The sequence below is a fragment of the Tachypleus tridentatus genome, chromosome 13, assembly GCF_004210375.1.
Source record: "Tachypleus tridentatus isolate NWPU-2018 chromosome 13, ASM421037v1, whole genome shotgun sequence".
Taxonomy (NCBI): domain Eukaryota; kingdom Metazoa; phylum Arthropoda; class Merostomata; order Xiphosura; family Limulidae; genus Tachypleus; species Tachypleus tridentatus.
In genome coordinates, this window is record NC_134837.1 from 81,895,229 (window position 1) to 81,914,640 (window position 19,412).

At 34.5% G+C, this 19,412-nt stretch overlaps 1 pseudogene; it reads right to left on the reverse strand.

Moving 5' to 3' along the window:
- Positions 1–1,426: 1,426 nt before the first annotated feature.
- LOC143236201 (TNF receptor-associated factor 4-like) overlaps positions 1,427–19,412 on the reverse strand; it is a 56,269-nt pseudogene continuing 38,283 nt past the window's right edge.

The following is a 19,412-nucleotide window of genomic DNA, read 5'->3' on the forward strand; positions in this document are numbered from 1 at the left end:
AAACTCTGTCAACTTTTCAGCCTTTTCCAAGTTTTTAACCAAAGTAACACCAGAGGTGTAAATGAAAAATGTTGACAACACTAATGCTTGAATACAAATGACTAAATTTCGTTACGTGTTTACCGATTAATGCTTCGTTTCAGTAAAGTCTTAAACTTTAGACCAGCTAGTATTTGGGCTAATTTCACAGTGTTCACATTTTCCGTATTAAATGCTAAAAAAAATCATTTTTATTTTCCCTTTACTTATTTTAATCTTTCGTGTCTTTAATTACATCATTGGTTAGCCGTAAATTAGAGTAAAATTAGATCTAACAATAACTCTGCATAAAACAATATTATGAGCAGTCTAAAACGGATATATGGTTATAACACTCGACTCTCACTTTACGGGTTGGAGCTTCAAATCAGCATCTCTTCAACTATCGTTATGACTTGGCGGCTTCCTTCTAGTCTTTCATTGTTTGGTTTGAGCGATATTTAAACCATATCGTCAACGATATATGTTGTCACCAGAAGTGTCAATGAGGCTTCTCCCTCATACTTTCAAGGGATACATATAAATTAAGTCTAACATGAATATGGCATGTGTGGAGAGAAATAAGCTAGTGAAATGTTATCATATTAAAGGGTGCAAAACTAAAGGAGAGAGGATCCTAAAGATGCGACGTTTTATAAAATTCCTTGTAATTATATATGATAGTTCATAAAAACTTCACCCAATTATCACAAGCATAAAAACACAAGATCTATTTAGCATTTCAAAATATATATGCACATAATCAACAGTAGTAAAATACAACATGTAACTTTATTTATTTTCAACGGTGAAAAAATATTACTTCAGGACTAAACTGTTCACATCATACCAGTTATGCGTCTTTTGTTTAGATAAACACAGAATTGTCGAATTTTTATGAGTAAAATATTTAACAACAGAACATATCTATGTCATGACATTTTATATAGTTCTATTGTTACCCTCTTTTTTCTTTTTCCCTAGCAGAAACAAATACTTACTGAGAAACCAACTACTATCAAATAGTAATTTATAATACCGATAATTCTGACGTAGTAGTCACTCACTATACTATTAAGACTTAGTGGTACCAAAGAAGTTCCATAAGACTTATGGTACAAAATGAAAATAATTTCCTATAGTAAAATATATTAGTTGACGAAAAAACCTACTTTCTGTAGCATGATTAGATATTTTTATTCGGTTGACATCACAGACTGAACTTACTTTTATGTCTTAGCTCTTGTATTCTGTTTCGAGGAAAACAAATGTTCATTTAGCTTCTGTGAGCATTACAAAAAAACAATAACCAACGAATCTACACGTTATACTATTTTAAACTAACAGTGAGTTTATCAGTCGTAACACTCAAAATGTATTAAATTAAGCTTAACATGACTTCCAAATACTATGCAATTCCAAATGCTATTCCAAATGCGATTTTACTAGAGTTTCCTTTCACCTTGATAAAATATGTGTTGTCTTTTACATAGTTGAGCTTCTTCAGAGTTTCATGGAAACAAATCTCGGAAAACCATAGCCTAAACTGTCTGGTTCTTTACTTGGCCGCTGAAAGTTTTTCAAGGAAGGGTCTGGCACGAAACTTTCGACAATGTGACGGGCGTTTTCTGGAGAGGCGGCAACTGATCAGGAAGTGTAAAAGAAACAGTGTGTGAAAAGGGCCAAGAAAGGATTGAATTATACCCTCCGGGCAAAATCTTTATATACACAGACAAGTGACTACCTTCTCTTGCTCCGTTGCCGTTCAGGAAAAGAGTTGCCATCAGTTTGTAACCATACTGGCTAATCTAAAACGGGGAACTACTTAACTCGTAGCTCTTTCTGGATTTGGCTTCTGATATCTTCTGGATGTAATCACTAACCACCCATAGCAGAATATCAAATGTATTATTAAGTGTAAGGTCCTGAAACGCATTTCGAAGTGAAGTGATCTGGTGTTGTTGCTTCAAGGCAAAATCACTCATCAGGTCGACGTGAAGGTTGGTACTTGACTCCATGTGTAGCTCCAGAGCAAAACGTGAACCCTAACGTTAGAGAAAAAAAACACGTCACTTTATTTTTTTTTTGTTAATACTAATTCAACATAAACAGTTTATATTAGTTTATCAATGAAAGTGGAGTTATTTCTGATGTTGTTTAGAACATGTATTCTGCACATTTAAACTTCATAAAATTTATTTTGGTTTTAATAAGGAATTTTTCATAAATCAGTTACGCAGATTTTGGAAATAATATTTTTTCTTTTATATCACACAAGGATTTTTTACAAATCGGAAAGGAAAATAAAACACTTACTTAGATAAAAGTTTCTACAAAATAGAACAAAATATGTTTAGTCATTTGTACAACCTGAAGATGTGGTAGCGACGAATAAATAATATTGAAAAGAAAAAATAATGTCAAAGTGCATGCACAAAAACTATTCACAAATCACACGTCGTGGGTCCTTTTAATAGTTTATATACTACTGGTGTGTTTCTCGTGGGTTTATTTGTTTATTAATTTAGCTCAAAGCTACACGAGATCTGTCTGCGTTAGCTATCCCTAAGATAGCAGTGTAAGAAAAGAAAAAAAGCAGTTAGTCATTACCACTCAACGCCAACTCCGGTACAACTCTATCTACCAACAAATAGTGGGATTGACCGTGCAATATAACACCTTCACGGCTAAAAGGCCAAGCATGTTTGGTGTGATAAGGATTAAACTCGCGACCCTCAGATTAGGAATAGCACACTAACTACCTGGACATTTCTTGAGGGTTCTAGAACATTCTAGCAAAACAATAATAATAATAACATCTTACAAATTTAATTATTTGTGATAGTCTATTAAACGCCAAAATTTATGTTCATAATCTGTAATATAAGTTCAATACAGCAGATTTAAAAAAGATCCGATGATACAAAAAATATTGCAACTTTGTTTGTTTTGGAATTTCGCACAAAGCTACTCGAGGGTTATCTGTGCTAGCCGTCCCTAATTTAACAGCAGTGTAAGACTACAGGGAAGGCAGCTAGTCATTACCACCCACAGCCAACTTTTGTGCTACTCTTTTACCAACGAATACTGGGATTGACCGTCACATTATAACGCCCCCACGGCTGAGAGAGTGAGTATGTTTAGCGCGACTCGGATGCGAACCTGCGACCCTCAGATTACGAGCGCATGCCTTAACGCGCTCGGCCATGCCAGGCTAATATTGTAAGTATAAGTAATAAAAATCAACACAAACACATATGAACTAATATACAACACTAAAAGTTTCTACTTTTTTATAATGAGTTGATAAAAAATGACCGAAAAGTTAATATTTCATAGCATTTGTTTTGTTGTTTTTATTAATTTCTCTGCAAAACTAGTTATTCCTAATTTAGAAGTGTAAGACTAGAGGGAAAGCAGCTATTCATCACCAACTACTCTTGGGCAACTCTTTTACCAACGAATAGTAGGATTGACTGTCACAGTATAACTATTTCATAGTGCTGCGATTTAATTTGAATCTATTTTAACATTGTTAAATATTACTGAAACCTTTTTGCAAATGTGGTAAACGATGGTTCTCAGTTTTAAATTTAGAAAGACAATTTAAATAAACTACAAAAGCGAACAAACTAACAGTACATCAAAAATTGTGTAAAATCAAGGTCAAATACAGATAAAGGCTCAATTACATTTTTAGAAATATGGTCGTCTCATTCGCTATTAAAAATAATACTTTCAGTCTTGATTTAATTTCAAACATCGAATATGTGAAATAATAATATAATTTACTGTGTACCAAATCAAAAACAGAGGCCTGTAACTCCAGATGTATATATTTTGACTTTGTTTACTGCTCTTCAAAAATGTCTAAATTATCTGAAAGTTGGGCAGTTGTTTCTCCTGGAGTTAAAAATAATTCATTTGTTTCAATACATGTTCAATACTTCAGTTAGTTCATTTACGACTTTCAAAAGGATGCTCCAATAAACTTCACCTTGAACTTGCAACCCATATCTCTGAAAACACAATAAAGTGCTACAGATGGACAGTGGTAATTCAGATGGACTTTCATATCTTCTCTGGGGACCTTCGATGATTCACAGTGGTTAGGACATGGCATCTGGGACATTTGGTTGTGTGGTTCTGTAAATATAAATATCACAATGACACAAACATATCTCAGTATCTACCGTTTGTATCGTTAACAATGGTGTAATTATTATAAACATTCTTTCCAAAACTCATTGCAGTTTCACAACATTACAAAAAGCTGTTCCGTTGTAAAGCTACTTAACACGTTAAGCAACAAAAAACTTTACTTGTCCGTGAGATACTTTCTCTGGAAGAAAGTTAAATAATCAGTGATGTCGAGAAAACCCACTTGTAGAGAGAAATATATATGCAAAAACGGCTCGTTTGGGTTGAGAAAATATTTTACATAGAAGGTCGAAACGTTGTTCGCTCTTCTATGTAAAATATTTTCTCAACCCAAACGAGCCGTTTTTGCATATATAAAGTTAAATAATATTAAGTTCCTATCACAGTTAGTTGTGTACTTAAAGAGAAACTAAAGATCAACTAAACCATTACTGTAAAACTTTGTAAGAAATAGTTTCTTCGTGGGTTTTTTTAAACCATTAGTACAGTTATTTAACTACTAATAAATATTAAAATTCATTATTTTTCAATTGAGTACCATCGCTTTATTTGTAGTTAAGCATCTGTCTGTGCTCTGCCTATCACGGATATAAAACACCGGTTTCTGGCGTTATAAGTCTGCAAACATATTGTTGTGCCACTGGGGATGGGGTGTTATTGTTGTTTTTGAATTTCGCGCAAAGCTACACGAGGGCTATCTTTGCCAGCCGTCCTCAATTTTAGCAGTTTAAGGCAAGAGGGAAGAAAGATAGTCATCACCACCCACCGCCAAGGGTCTAGCGTCTTTAATGTGACGGTGATTTGAACCCGCAACCCTGAGATTGCGACTTGAGCGCCCTAACTACTTGGCCATGCCAGGTCACTAGGTAGCGGTGCATTCGTTGTTAACAATACTTTCGGCCTCTGACAGTCAATCTTTCCCCTTCTTAAATTTAATTCGTTAGTCAGCAAACAGTTTTTTTTACTCGTACTTTATGATACTATATAATACTTCAATCCAAAATCAGAGATTGTTGAGATGCAAAAACACATTGTCGACCAAATACTACTTTTTCCTAGAATCGGAGTGTATTGAGACGTAAAAAACACACTGTTAGCTACACAGTACTTCTATATAGAATCAGAAATTATTGATATGTAAAAATAGTTGCGAGCTATACAATTCTCTAGTTGAGATTAATATGTAATTCAAATGACAAGAAAATAGCTGCCAAACGTGGAAAGTCTTTCAAATTAAAACTGCTATTCTTTGTAGATAACAGGAGTTTTATATGAATTTATTATGAACACTTTAGTTTCTACTTTATTAATATAATACCTGGAAAATAAAATGAATATGTGTTTGTCTGTTGACACAAAATACATCTTAATTTAAGCTTTTTCTTTAAAAAATAAAAACATAATTATCGGACACATATGATAATAAAATATAATACTCAGACAGAGACCACAGCCCTACACTGTAGAGAAGGTTCAATTTTCAAATGTTTCATCAATTAAAACAATGAAATATTTCTTACGAATCAGTGAAACAATTTGTGTTTCAATAAGAAAACATTTTCAAGTTAATAGGTTTTTAATTTTAAATATTTAAAAGTGCAACTTTTGTATGTAACAGAAATGTTTCTCAATTTAATATATTCCAGCGGCGTAGTTGAGTAATTTGAAGGATATTTTACTTGGGCAATTTTCGTTTAACCCTTAATATCTACGATGTCACTGTCTGCCCTCGACTACCGAATGAAATACTTTACTTAGAAATTTAACAATAAGATTTATATTAGTTATCCTTTACAGTCGATTTCTCTTAAAATTTAGAATTTAAATCATAAATTTGCCAGATCAAAATTAAGTAAATGAAAATTAATTGCGTGGTGTAAAACGTGATGCGACAGCTAATCGGATTGTTGTAGGCCTACGTAAGTAGGTTCGAAATTTTCATCTGAAAGAAACTTATTTGTGAGTACAAAAAATGGATCGACATAAATAATGCAGAACTACAAAGTGCCATGTTATTTTAATAACATTAATACACACAAAAATAATTTAATGACAAGTTTAGTAAATGTTCTAGACCACAAAGAATTTTTTTTTAATCTAACCTGTAATGTATCATAAACAAACTTATTCTGGCAATATCGACACGCCACCAGCCTCTTGGCGCATTCATTCAATTGGTGAGTAGTAACAAATCTTCGCAGAATCTTTAGTTCACATTTATTCTCACAAAATACTGGCTCATACTGGCAGCTACTCGTGTGGTCCTAAAAGATCAGTTATCAAGAAATATGTTTCATTATTGAGTTGCTGTCACGTTTGTTGTAATCACAGATAATTTCTCATATACTTGTTACGATCTTACGGATAATAAAGGTTAAACAAAACATTCTTAAAAAACTGTTTATATTAAAAGCAAACCAGGGGTGTCCAATTACCTCATCACTTAATATAAAATAGGTAGTATGTAAATTATTTTTCCTGCTTAGGTGATCTAGAGTCTAATATATGTAAGAAAAATAGAACAAACTTTCAACTTGGAAATAGCCCGGCAGGGCCAAGCGTGTTAAGGCGTGCGACTCGTCATCTGAGGGTCACGGGTTCGCATCCGCGTCGCGTCAAACATGTTCGCCCTTTCAGCCGTGGGGGGCGTTATAATGTGACGGTCAATCCCACTATTCGTTGGTAAAAGAATAGACCAAGAGTTGGCGGTGGTGATGACAAGCTGCCTTTCCTCGAGTCTTATACCGCTAAATTAGGGATGACTAGCACAGATAGCCCTCGAGTAGCTTTGTGCAAAATTCCAAAACAAACAAACAACTTGGAAATAAATTAAGCCTATTTATTTTGGATTACACTAGTATTTCCATTTGCAATACTGTTTAGTTATTAATTTGTTATTTTTTACTTACATAAACATTAGTTTTTGCTGTATTATGTGTTCTGTTACCAGGCTCCAGAGGCGTCACCAAGTGCGTAAAAGATTCGTAGCTCCGTTAAATGAGTTTTCATCAGTTACAAGACGTTGTTATGAAGAATTATTTAAAACTTACTGTTGTCACATTTCCGTCTTATAGAACTTCTTGGGTTATGAGTTTTATGCATACTTTATAGTCTATCCTGACTGAATCCCATACATTCAAGAGCAAACTTTAAATTTTAGTCCTAACTAAATTAGGTTTGGCTTGAATACCTCAGACTAAAGAATGTCAGAATTAAAATGACAATGAGTTTGCAACGCATATTTCTAAAAGTGAAAACACAGAAAACATTACGGATCGCTAGTGTTCCTTCAAATGAGCTTCCATGTATTCTTCGAGGATTTTCAAATATTTGCAGTCGATATAATAGAGGTAACTTTTAAATAACCTAAAACACTCTACTCTACATCATCAATTCAAGAGACATAACAAATTTTCATGCTGTCCTAAGTACAATTACAAATATTATTGAAATGTATTTTCTAATTGACGTTTGAACAAAAACGTTATCTAGAAATATTAGGCAGAACTAATAGCTAGAACTAAAAAGAAAATAACAAAAATACTAATATTCTTATATTATCAGGTACTCTATATTATGGGATGCGTATTGCACGAGTCCCGTCTATTCTATAAGTTTATGGAAGATACTTGAGCGCAAGAAATACTAAAATTGAAGATTTTTCTAATAATTCCAGCTCCTCAAAATCATCAAGACCTATCGGCCAATTTTAACAAAACTTGTCATGCTGCGTCCGATAAATAGAAGGTGAAAAGAAAGAAGGCAGCACACACTATGGTTGTGTCAACATATGAACAATGTTGTTGATTTAGTCCCTGATAAAAAGTCTAATGTATTCAGAGAGGTATTTAGGCCTTTTGTGTTTGTTTCTTCTGTGTGTTTTTTTTACAAATGGGACTGCTAATTCTATACCCATACGTGTTCTACGTGATACTATGAGGACTCAATAATTGTTGTTATATTCAAGTTCTGCCATTGGTAAATTAGTTATTCGCCAGGGTATTGAGGATGGTTTTATTAACATTCCTCTCGTAACATTTATTTAACATCACACCTATTGAAAACCAATTGTCGTTGAGTAAGATCTACCCTGCCAATTCAGGGTTTATCAATGTTGAAGGGTAACAATTGACTGGGGGAAAGTCGTTTTAAAGAACCGGATGTGGTTATGAAGCTGATCACTGTTTCATTTGAGGATAATGTTTTTGGAAAGAATCCAGAAGTGTTTCCCTCGTGAGCTGTGACTCAAACTTAGGCAAAGAAATCAAGTCAAAATGATATGTTAGACACGTGTTCAGAAGAAGACATGATAGATTTATCTCAGACATTTGTGGGATCCGACGGGGATCTTATGAATAAGTAACTGTTTCTACTGATAATTCTTCGGTGAGTGAAAATGATAAACGTGAGGAATATGGTTCATCTGGTGAAGTTCTGTTTGCTAGATGTGTAAACTGTTTGTTTTTGAGTTCCATGTAAAAATACACGAGACCTATCTTCGCTATTAATCGGAAAACTATAGAAATTTGACCAGGAATGTTTACAGATTTCAAACAAACTGTTTAACTTCAATGTATTAACATCGGACGATAGTATTTCTACGGGTAAATTGAATATTTCTTTCGGATAAAGTCGGCGGTGTGAGGCCAATCAAGCTAGCTTGCTTAAGGGAGGTGTCACAATATCAACTCAGAATTAATTTGCTTGTCGTGAACCGAGATCGTCAATAAAATATTCAGTTCTATACCAGTTATAAGACTCAGTATTGTTCGTAAGTTTGTACAACTCTTGTAAATAAACCATCATTTATAAAACTGTTACTAATAACCCTTACAATAAACTGTATTGTGTTTTTGTTTATATATTAAAACATGTTTGTGTTGGAAAAGAAATCTGTGTGTGTAAATATTGTTGGCAAATATCATAAGTTTAATACATATTAACATTTATTAACTTCTGAATTAAAATTAAATTTCCGGTTATTTGAAATCGTAATACGTAACGTACGTAACATAATAAATCTGAGACTTGTCCGTATCATAAATGGTTATATACAACAATGGAACCTTAAACACCATAAGTTTAGTTATCTGGTAAAAAAAATATCATTTAGCGTTTTGCTAATTCGGATCTCTATTTTTAACAATATTGTGTTTTGTTTGTTTGGAAATTTCGCACAAAGCTACTCGAGGGCTATCTGTGCTAGCCGTCCCTAATTTAGCAGTGTAAGACTAGAGGGAAGGCAGCTAGTCATCACCACCCACCGCCAACTCTTGGGCTACTCTTTACCAACGAATAGTGGGATTGACCGTAACATTATACACCCCGACGGCTGGGAGGGCGAGCATGTTTAGCGCGACGCGGGCGCGAACCCGCAACCCTCGGATTACGAGTTGCACGCCTTACGCGCTAGGCCATGCCGGGCCTGCGCACAATATTGTGTACTTGAAAATTCAGAGCGGGTAACATTTCTAAGCCAACTGAAATAATTAGTGGATATAAAACAAACTATCTACTTATATCAAAAATTAAAAGAAATAAAAGAAAGTAAGTTTGTTTAAAAAAAATACATATATACACAATTAGCTATATACACAGTGTCCACCACTGTTATCGAAATTAAATTTTTAGCGTTAGAGGTTTACAAAACTAGATTACCTCAGAAAAAAATCTGCCTCCTTAACCCATGTTTCGTGCCTTAACCCACCTGGTCATGCCGGGCCTGACTTATACTGGAACTGTGGGGTACAATCGATCTTTTGAATCATAAAGTTGATGATTTATGAAGACATCTTTGTAAGTTAAACATGTTAAAGTTGTTGTAATCAAAAATGGCTTAAGGCTTAACAACGATATTTCGCATGAAATGTAAAAAAAAAAAAGACTTTATAAGATGGGTTGTTTTAGCATAAACACTTTCTGAACTGACTAACTAAACATTTCTTGTATATTGTCAACAGAACAACTTACTCTTGGTTTTTTTATCTGCAGTACAAATGAAGGTATAATATTTAACTTGCATAATTAATCCTCCGTTTCTACACTCTTGATATTGTTACCGTGGTGAAAAACAGTCGAATATCATGTAGCTACTTCAGTCAAAATTTACAAAGTGCTTGAAAACAGTTCAATTTAATAAGTTCAAATAAGAACTTGCCGTAGAATGTGCTACACAGGAATACTGTTTCTGACTTTATTTCATTATTTCTTTGCACTTGGGATACTATCTACTCATTTTGTTTTTGACGTTTGTACTTGTGCCATAATAATATGTATATGGATTTAAAAAAAAAAGGATTTATTGTAACTGGTAAGAGATTTTAGAGCTCTTGCGTTGCTAATACGACTACATCATATCTTTGTCTCACTAAGCGATGTTGAAACGCCAAAACTTACGTAGCATTGAAGTCCTTTATTTCTGGATGAGATGTTTTGAGAAACTAATGTAACTACTTCAACCCTGCTCTTGGAATATGCAAAAGCGGAATTGACAAAGATGCAGCCAATCACAACAGTTTGAACTCAGAACGTTAAGTGCACTTAGTAAGTGCTCTACGAGCTAGGTCCGACTATGTAACACAAATTTTGTTCTTGGATAATATGTGTTATTTCTTAATTGCTTATGTTGTAAAAGTGCAGAAAATGGCCATTATTCCCCTTCAAACTTTACTTTTGTGACCTGGATAATAAAATTTAGAAATTAACCTATTTTCTTTGTAAAAACGGGCAAATTTGCACATTTTCATTTACATAAGGTCTGAATAAAGCAACATAGGAATCAAGATTTACATGTATTTATACTGAAGTATTACAAAAAGGACCAAAAATATTTAGAAGTAAGTAGAGTTTCGAGATTTACGACTGTAACGTAAATCACTTTCACGTATCAGCTTCCAAATATAGTCTCTTATCATATGTTCGTTATAAGCTCCTTGGTAGCGGCGTTCAAAGTCCAGTATGTCTTGGTGAAAGCGCTCGTCTTCCTCTTTTAGGTGCACCGAATGAGCCAGGGGAAGAGATGGATAGTTATTCCAATTATGGAGAAGCACAGTTTTCAAGCTTGTGGATGACCTATCGATGCAGATGCGCCATTTGTTAGGGTTACAGGCAATTCCAATTGCCTCGCACAAATCGTATACATTGTAACAGAAGCAGAGCCCATCTTCACGAGTGAAGAAGCTTGAAAAATGTCGGTGTCTTGCGACTTTCATCTAAAATAGCCACTCCTTAAGCCTAGGTGTCAAAAGCTTGGCATTCGACTTTGTTACACCAAAATCTGTGATCAAATCATTGGGTCTCTTTGGTTGGGATAGCATGTGATTTTCTCACCAGCTGCACCTTTGAAATTGTAATCAGGATCTTCAACGTCTACCTACTCTTCTAATTTGCTGTTTTTTTTCCAAGGATGCTGCTTTCTCTCTGGCGGAGTGGGTACTGGGTGCTCAGGGCAGTGTAACAGTAGGGCGATGGATGATGGAAGGTCCGGAAGTATGATAGCAGATGCATTCTTGCCAAATCGACGTCTGGAAGGGTTCACCACGCTGAAGTAGCAATTGCTTGAATAGTCAGTGGGTTTACGTCAAATTCTTGGAATAGCGATCTTCATTGCTCTCTTTTTCCCCTCTGTACCATCATGCAGAAGAGCAAAATACAATTGTTTTTATGAAGAATAAATTTATTTCATCCACAATTAATGTGTAACAAAATAAGTTATATGAGATATTTTTCTATACCATTGCAAATTTTTTAAACATAAATTAAAATATATTTAAATTTTAGAATGTCTAAAATTTGTGTAATATAAAATCTTACCATTTAAGCAAGCAAAAATTGTCCGTTTTACCTTCTAGAGGTTTTCAGCAGTGCTCCAAAGTAAAATGAAGTGTCCAGGATTTGTCTTGATACCCGACAGGCAAGCAAAAGGGAGCTATAACTAAACTGAAGTGGTGGGCCCCTGTCTATATATATATTACTATTGAAAGTTCTAGAAAATTCGAAAAGGTTCTTGAAATTTCTCGTAAGTTCTACAACATCCTAGAAAGCTCTTGAAAATTTTTGTAAGTTCTACAAATTCTCTATCGGCTACTCAGCACTGAATCTACCTTAAATGTTCTGGAAAATGGGTAAATTTGAAACTTTTATTACCCACGTCACAAAGGTAAAGTTTGAAAAGTAAAATAGAGAAGAATAGGTATTTTCCATATACTTGAGGCATAAGCAATTGGGAAATAACACTTTCAGCCCAGGAACATAAAAAAAGTAAAAATTTTGTTGCATATATAATTATAATTCTCCTTTCACCAATTGCGAGCGATATTAAGATTCGAAGCTTGAAGAACAAAATAAAACTGAACATTGATTAATTGGTGAAAGTCACCTGTTTATGATGTTTTGACATCTATTAACCAATCATTTAAAACATTTTTACACGTTTCTTGATAAATAATTGAAAATATATCAACACGCATTTTGACCAATCAGTTGGAATGTTTTCGCGAAGCTTTTGACCAATTATTGGAAATGTTTTAACACACCCTTTAACTATTTTATTAAAATATTTTTGTTTGCCTCTTGGCCAGTCATCTGAAAAGCTGTTGTTAACCTATTATTCATTTGGAACATTTTTTGCAAACTTCTTAAATTTTTAACATAACATCTTGAAAATGTTTTGATGTGAAGTTCCTAGGTTTTCTCAATGATTTCTTTTTTACCTCATATTTAAAGTAAAAAAATAAAATTACTAAGCCTAGAAGTGAATTCTTTTTCTCACCAGGCCTTATCTGTAATATTTTAAGTTTGTCCATCCACTTACAACCCTTCATATGGCGTATACAGTAAACAAGCGAACCCATCACAGTATCCTCTGTGTTTGGATCTGGGTACACCTGGAATGTAAATTAATATAACATTTTAACTCTAATTCACTATTAGCTGCAGAAGAAAAAAACAACCAAAAAAACATAGTCACATCTGAAGAAAAGGACCGTGTAGTATTCTTGTATCAAATTATTTATATGTTTTCTGTTGTTGTTTGAGAGACGAAGGGTAATCTGGTTTAGAGACGAAAAAGAAAACTTCAAGGTGTTTTATTGTGACCTTTAGTGACCTATTTGAATTAAAGTTTCTAAACGATTCTCGCATCCCGAAATAATGAACTGAAAAGATATGATACAGAGTTTAAAGTAATAAATAATAAGATTATATGGGCTTAAAATTAAAGTTTGATCTTACTTGTAGGAAATATACACAACTGTCATTAATTTAAAATCTAAATTCCTCTAGTTACAGAGATACGACTGAACAAAGACGAAAAAGTTTTTTAAGAAGGTACAACTATATAAACAAAGTCGACAAATGACGTGATATTAAAGTAGTTATACTAATATAGAACAACGAGTTAAGAATAATATCTACAGTTAACTGCAGCCAGAAGGAAAGTTTGTTGTAACATTACCCATCATTACCGAAAGTTTGCTACTGTCTTTCCAGAACACATATATCACTGATCTCCAAAACTGAAGGTACACTGAAGATACAAGATTAAAATAGAACACAATCAAGTGGCTCGTGTAGCCAATTCAAATTGCATTTCATGGTTCACACTCTGATTATACAACGTATGGTATAAGTTTGGAAATAGGAGGCGTAAAAACCATCTGAAATAGCTGGTAAGTACAAGCAACGGGAGATAAAAGTTGAATAGTGTTAAAAAATAACAACAGATCTGTATATAAATACACAAAGCAGTTAAAAGTTATCTAATTGAATCATGTTCATCAGTTAATAACATTCCAGAAAAAATTAAAAGAAAGAAAGAATAATGATTATTTATAATAATGAATATTATCAGATAGGAACAAAACCTGAGAGCTGAGTGATGACGTAAACAGAAACCATCGATCAATTAATAGTTTTATCCGAATTTGCAGTCAGATGAACACTTTGCTGGATCTCTAAGTCACGTGATAGATAAAATATAAATGAAATTGAAATAGAAATTAAATTATCTTTCACATTAGGCCAGTCATAAAGTTTGTTTTGTGTCATCTGTCTTTTACATTCATATTATATTTCAGGTAAAGAGAGAAAGTTTTCCTCTAAGATACTTTAGCTGTCGCCACAGGAAACCTTAACAAGTATACAAAAATAATTTTGTTACTAAATGATAGAAATTAGCTTCAACACTGTGTATAACAAGAAAACTGTTTCGTTGAGGGTTAATCGCATTTTACAAAAAGGACATTTTACATCTTATGCTGGCCTGGCATGGCCAAGCGCGTAAGGCGTGCGACTCGTAATCTGAGGGTCGCGGGTTCGCGCCCGCGTCGCGCTAAACACGCTCGCCCTCTCAGCCGTGGGGGCGTTATAATGTTACGGTCAATCCCACTATTCGTTGGTAAAAGAGTAGCCCAAGAGTTGGCAGTGGGTGGTGATGACTAGCTGCCTTCCCTCTAGTCTTACACTACTAAATTAGGGACGGCTAGCACAGATAGCCCTCGAGTAGCTTTGTGCGAAATTTCAAAACAAACAAACACTCATGCTGCTCCTGAAACTTTTATTCCATCGTCGATTTAGTCTGATTACTATGGTCATGCGAAGCTACTTTTAAACCACACAACTTGAAGAAACGATCCATGGACGTCAACCCACAAAGCCACGACTTAGCCGGTTAAATGCACAATATGTCATTGTATTTTCGCGGGGAGGTATCACAGGTACTTGTGATTCTAGTTTCTCTGCCATCCTTCTCGTGAAAATAATGACTGATACAGAGATATAACTGAAACTATTGTACGTTTATAAGCTTCTAATCCTGGCTTATTCACTCTTTAAATGTACCATGAGATGTGCCCACCTTTATCGCAATGATTTGTTTTAGGTCAAAAGCTTCTTTTTTGTATCCACAGCCTACACTTTACAGGTGAGGATGTTTGGATCACATTGTAGTTTTGAAGCCCTGTATGCCATTGTTCTAAACGCTCTGTTGTAAGAAATCCTCTACTCTCATAGAAAACACTGAAGGTTATCTTTTTCGAAATGTTGTGTATTTGGCTCTACATGGTTTAACATTCTCTTGATGCAAACCTTCTTCCTGGTAGAGACGTGTCATATAAACCCTCAATGATAAAGTGACCTATTAAAACATTGAACTATCGTATGGACCGGAATATGTCATGAACCAAATATCTAGGCTTTTAAAGGTCCCTTGTTTTAGCTCTCATCTGTAGCTGCGTGCTACTAATTGAACTTATATCACTAGTAATTTTAAGGCGAAGTTAGTCCTCAAGTATCAAAACACCTCCGCATAAATAGCCAATTAACGTAGAAACGGTAGTAAATTGTAGTCTCAAACTGTTTGATTTAACTCCTGGAGAATTATTTTAGTGAACGTATTTTCTTATAGCAAAGCCACAACAGGCTATCTGTTGCGTCCACCGAAGAAAATTGAACCCCTGATTTTAGCCTAATAATTTTAGCCTAACATGATTGACAAGTAACTACACTCACTTTGTATTAAAACTAGTTACATTCAATGACATAGCATTGTAAATAGGATAGACTGGTCGGTGTGTATCTGTTTGATTTGTTTTAGCGCAAAGCTGCAAAATACTCTGCCTTTACTGTATCCGTGGCATGTGTGGAACCTCGAATAATAGCGTCATAAGCTTTTAAGCTTTAGTTAAACCCCAAAAGGCAAACTGATATACAAATCTACTACAAATATAATTAACAAAGGCATGGAAAATAAAAATACCGATATATATGACAAGTAGAAAGAAAGAGAAAAACAAATAAAAATATTTTATCACAGAAATAAGATTTGATTGACAGGACATTCTTTTCTTCAGGTATAACAGCCTACGACAATTGTTACGATGCTAGTACTTTAAATGTTTATAATCATATAAACAGAAGCAAGCAAATAGCTTTTCTGAGATGTCTCCGGATTTACAAAGCTAAAATAAGGGGTTCGAGTCCTTTTGGTTGGCTGAGCAGGTAGCCCGATGTGGCTTTGCTATAAGAAAAACACCCACACTCACACACGGTTTTCTATTTAGTGCTAGTAGTTTAAAGTTGTCACAACTTTTAAAGTCAGTTATAATCATATGAAGAGAAGCAAGCCATTAGCTTTTCCAAGTCATTATATAAGGCCCAGGGATAAGACTTCTAATTTTATGAACTCTTTACGTTTCGCTCTTTCTGCATCGTATATTGAAAATATTTAATAACATTCAGTCGATCCAATCGATGCCGTTATCAAAGAGCCATTATTTCCCTTATCTCAACCCATTTCCATGATGCACTGTTTTCTCTCGAGATTTCAGAGTTATACAGTTCTTCAAAAAGTAGAAAAAATGTTTCCATGAATGTAGTGGATGAGACACTTACGGTTTAAACAACAGCAGTAAGACGGGCTGCCATTGATTGAGCTGTGAACCTCCTGTTGCTGCAAGTTTCATAATTTAGAGATTGCTAATGATAATACTGAACTGTAGAACCTCTCTTCCCAAACGCAAGCTAGCTCATAATATACGAATCGCTACTTCGTTTGCTCATAAATGCTATTTTTGTCTTCCGCTAGGTGACACTTTGCATTACCACTGTAAGCAACTGTACATTTGACACTGTGAAAACTTAATGTAACTTGACACTTTCCATTACCACTATAATCAGCTGTACATTTGACACAACTCTACCGCAGTGCTCAGGTAATTTGTAAGTGAGCTGTGCTTAAGGTTCTAACACACTGTATTATAAGTAGTCAATGGTTTCTAACTGCTCATGTTTTGACAGGCTTAACCGATTTTATTTTCTTAATTGTATTTTCCAGTTACCAGTAAGATAAAACAGGTGTCTCTTTGGTTAGTATTTGCTAGAGTGCTTGTGAATTTGCTAATATAAGTTGCTGTCTTTGTGTGTTTTTCTTACAGCCACGCGATAAGGGGCTATCTGCTGTTTTTTTCGAGGGGAATCCAAACTCTAATTTTCGTTTTTGTAAATCCGGAAATTGACATCTGTCGTATTATATTAGTATAGTGTCTTATTTATTCAGTCCTTTAATTCATTGTTTGAACCAATTTTAAATACAAAATTGCGTTTCTGCATGTTTTCCTTATGTGACCTTTTTTACCACAAACTCTTATATTTATCACTTCCACCCCTCTTCTCCCAAGTATTACACTTACAACTATAAAGGTAAAAACAATTAATTTTTAATTCATAATTAAAGTCTTTTAGTTGTATTGTATGTGCAAGCCAAAGTAGAATAATTTCACATACTACAGTCCTGTTTATTACGTTAGAATGTAGAAGTTGTTTCCAACCTGGGTTCCCCGAACCCCTGGGTGTTCTCGAGGGTAATATTGGAAGGTCGTAGGATGTTGTCTTTAATTATATAATGCATGGACAGACACAGAATAATAACACATAAGAAGCTTAGACTGGTTAATTATTAACTTATATAAAACAATTTGTAAGGAAGAGGGAATCTTTCAATAACGTCATTAGGTGGTTAGGGCGTTCGACGCTGTGGTTTCGTTCAATTCTTTATATTAGGTGGATGGCACGGTATAATATCTCGACAATCTTCATGTTAAAAGTTCAGTATTAGAAATGTAAGCAGAAAACATAGAATATAATCAACTTATTGTTTATAGCATATCGATGTTTAAATCATTTCAACATAGCAAATATTGTTTTCAAGACGGATAACGTTTTTGCTTTAAATAAAACTTCGTCCCTAAATCTTGGAAAAAAAAATGTTAACAGCGTTATCTGTTGTTGGAGTACTTATTTGTTTTGTTTGTTTGGAAATTTCGCACAAAGCTACTCGAGGGCTATCTGTGCTAGCCGTCCCTAATTTAGCAGTGTAAGACTAGAGGGAAGGCAGCTAGTCATCACCACCCACCGCCAACTCTTGGGCTACTCTTTACCAACGAATAGTGGGATTGACCGTCACATTATACACCCCGACGGCTGGGAGGGCGAGCATGTTTAGCGCGACGCGGGCGCGAACCCGCGACCCTCGGATTACGAGTCGCACGCCTTACGCGCTAGGCCATGCCGGGCCCTTATTTGTTAACAAATATGATTTATCACTGAAATAATTTCTTTTTCTAATTCTTTATTTACCACAGAGGTTGTTCTCCCAATAGTCAATAGTTATTGGAACACAATTATTCTATTAGGGTATTTTTCCGTGAAATAAAGACTACTTTAATAGTTATCCTTATCTGAGGAGATGTTCGCGTGTATTATTGTTATTATTTTTTACTTATTTCTTGTTTTTTCGCATTGCCATATTATGTAGATTCATATCAAACCACCATCAATGGATTATTTGAATATATTCTGATGTCTTCCCCTGTTAGAGAACAGTATGAGCTAAAGGTTAACCTGCTAAACTGTAAGTCTATTGATCTAAGATTCGAACAATGATGAGCAGCTGAAAATAAATACTCTTCTCTTTCAACAGTGGAAGAGTTAGACTGTGAAACCTGTATCCAGTGGTTTACAGGGGCTTAAAAAGAAATAGCTTAATTTAACGTTGCGAGTTCACATAACCAAGAAAAAAGTGAGCATTCACTACATAATTACTCTCGAAAATCAAAATTGTTTGGTTTGTTTTTAAATTTAGCGCAGAACCACATGAGGATTCTCTGTGCGGACGGTCCTTAATTTTGGAATGAGAGAGAAGGCAGCTGGTCAACGCGATCCACCACCAAAAGAAAGTGGAATGTATTGAAACTTTATTACGCCCCCACGGCTGAAATAGAAAGGAAATTAAGTGATATGTGGATTTGAACCCGCAAATTACGAGTGACACACCCTAACCACCAGGAATGAAATAGACACAAACATAAAGCAAAGTGAACAGATTCACAAAACACTCTGGACTCAGACATATTACTAATGGTAATAAAAGTAAAATCAAATTTCCAAGTTCAGTGCTTTTGTTGGCGACATTGTCAGTACTTCTACTGTCGTCCAACTTGCTTTTAAAATCAATTTTTATGTTAATCACCATCAAATGTTATTAGCGTTAGTGAACTTCTGACACTTGTTTTGTTGTGTTAAGCTTCCAGAAGCTTTGTTCAAAATATTCATAGGAAACGGAATAATTAACCACTAAATTATATGCCATAAAAGTGAGTTCTAAAGCATTTTTAGAACTCACTTTTATGTAAGCAGAAAACCTAATTCTGATGTAACCATGACCATAACCATAGGAT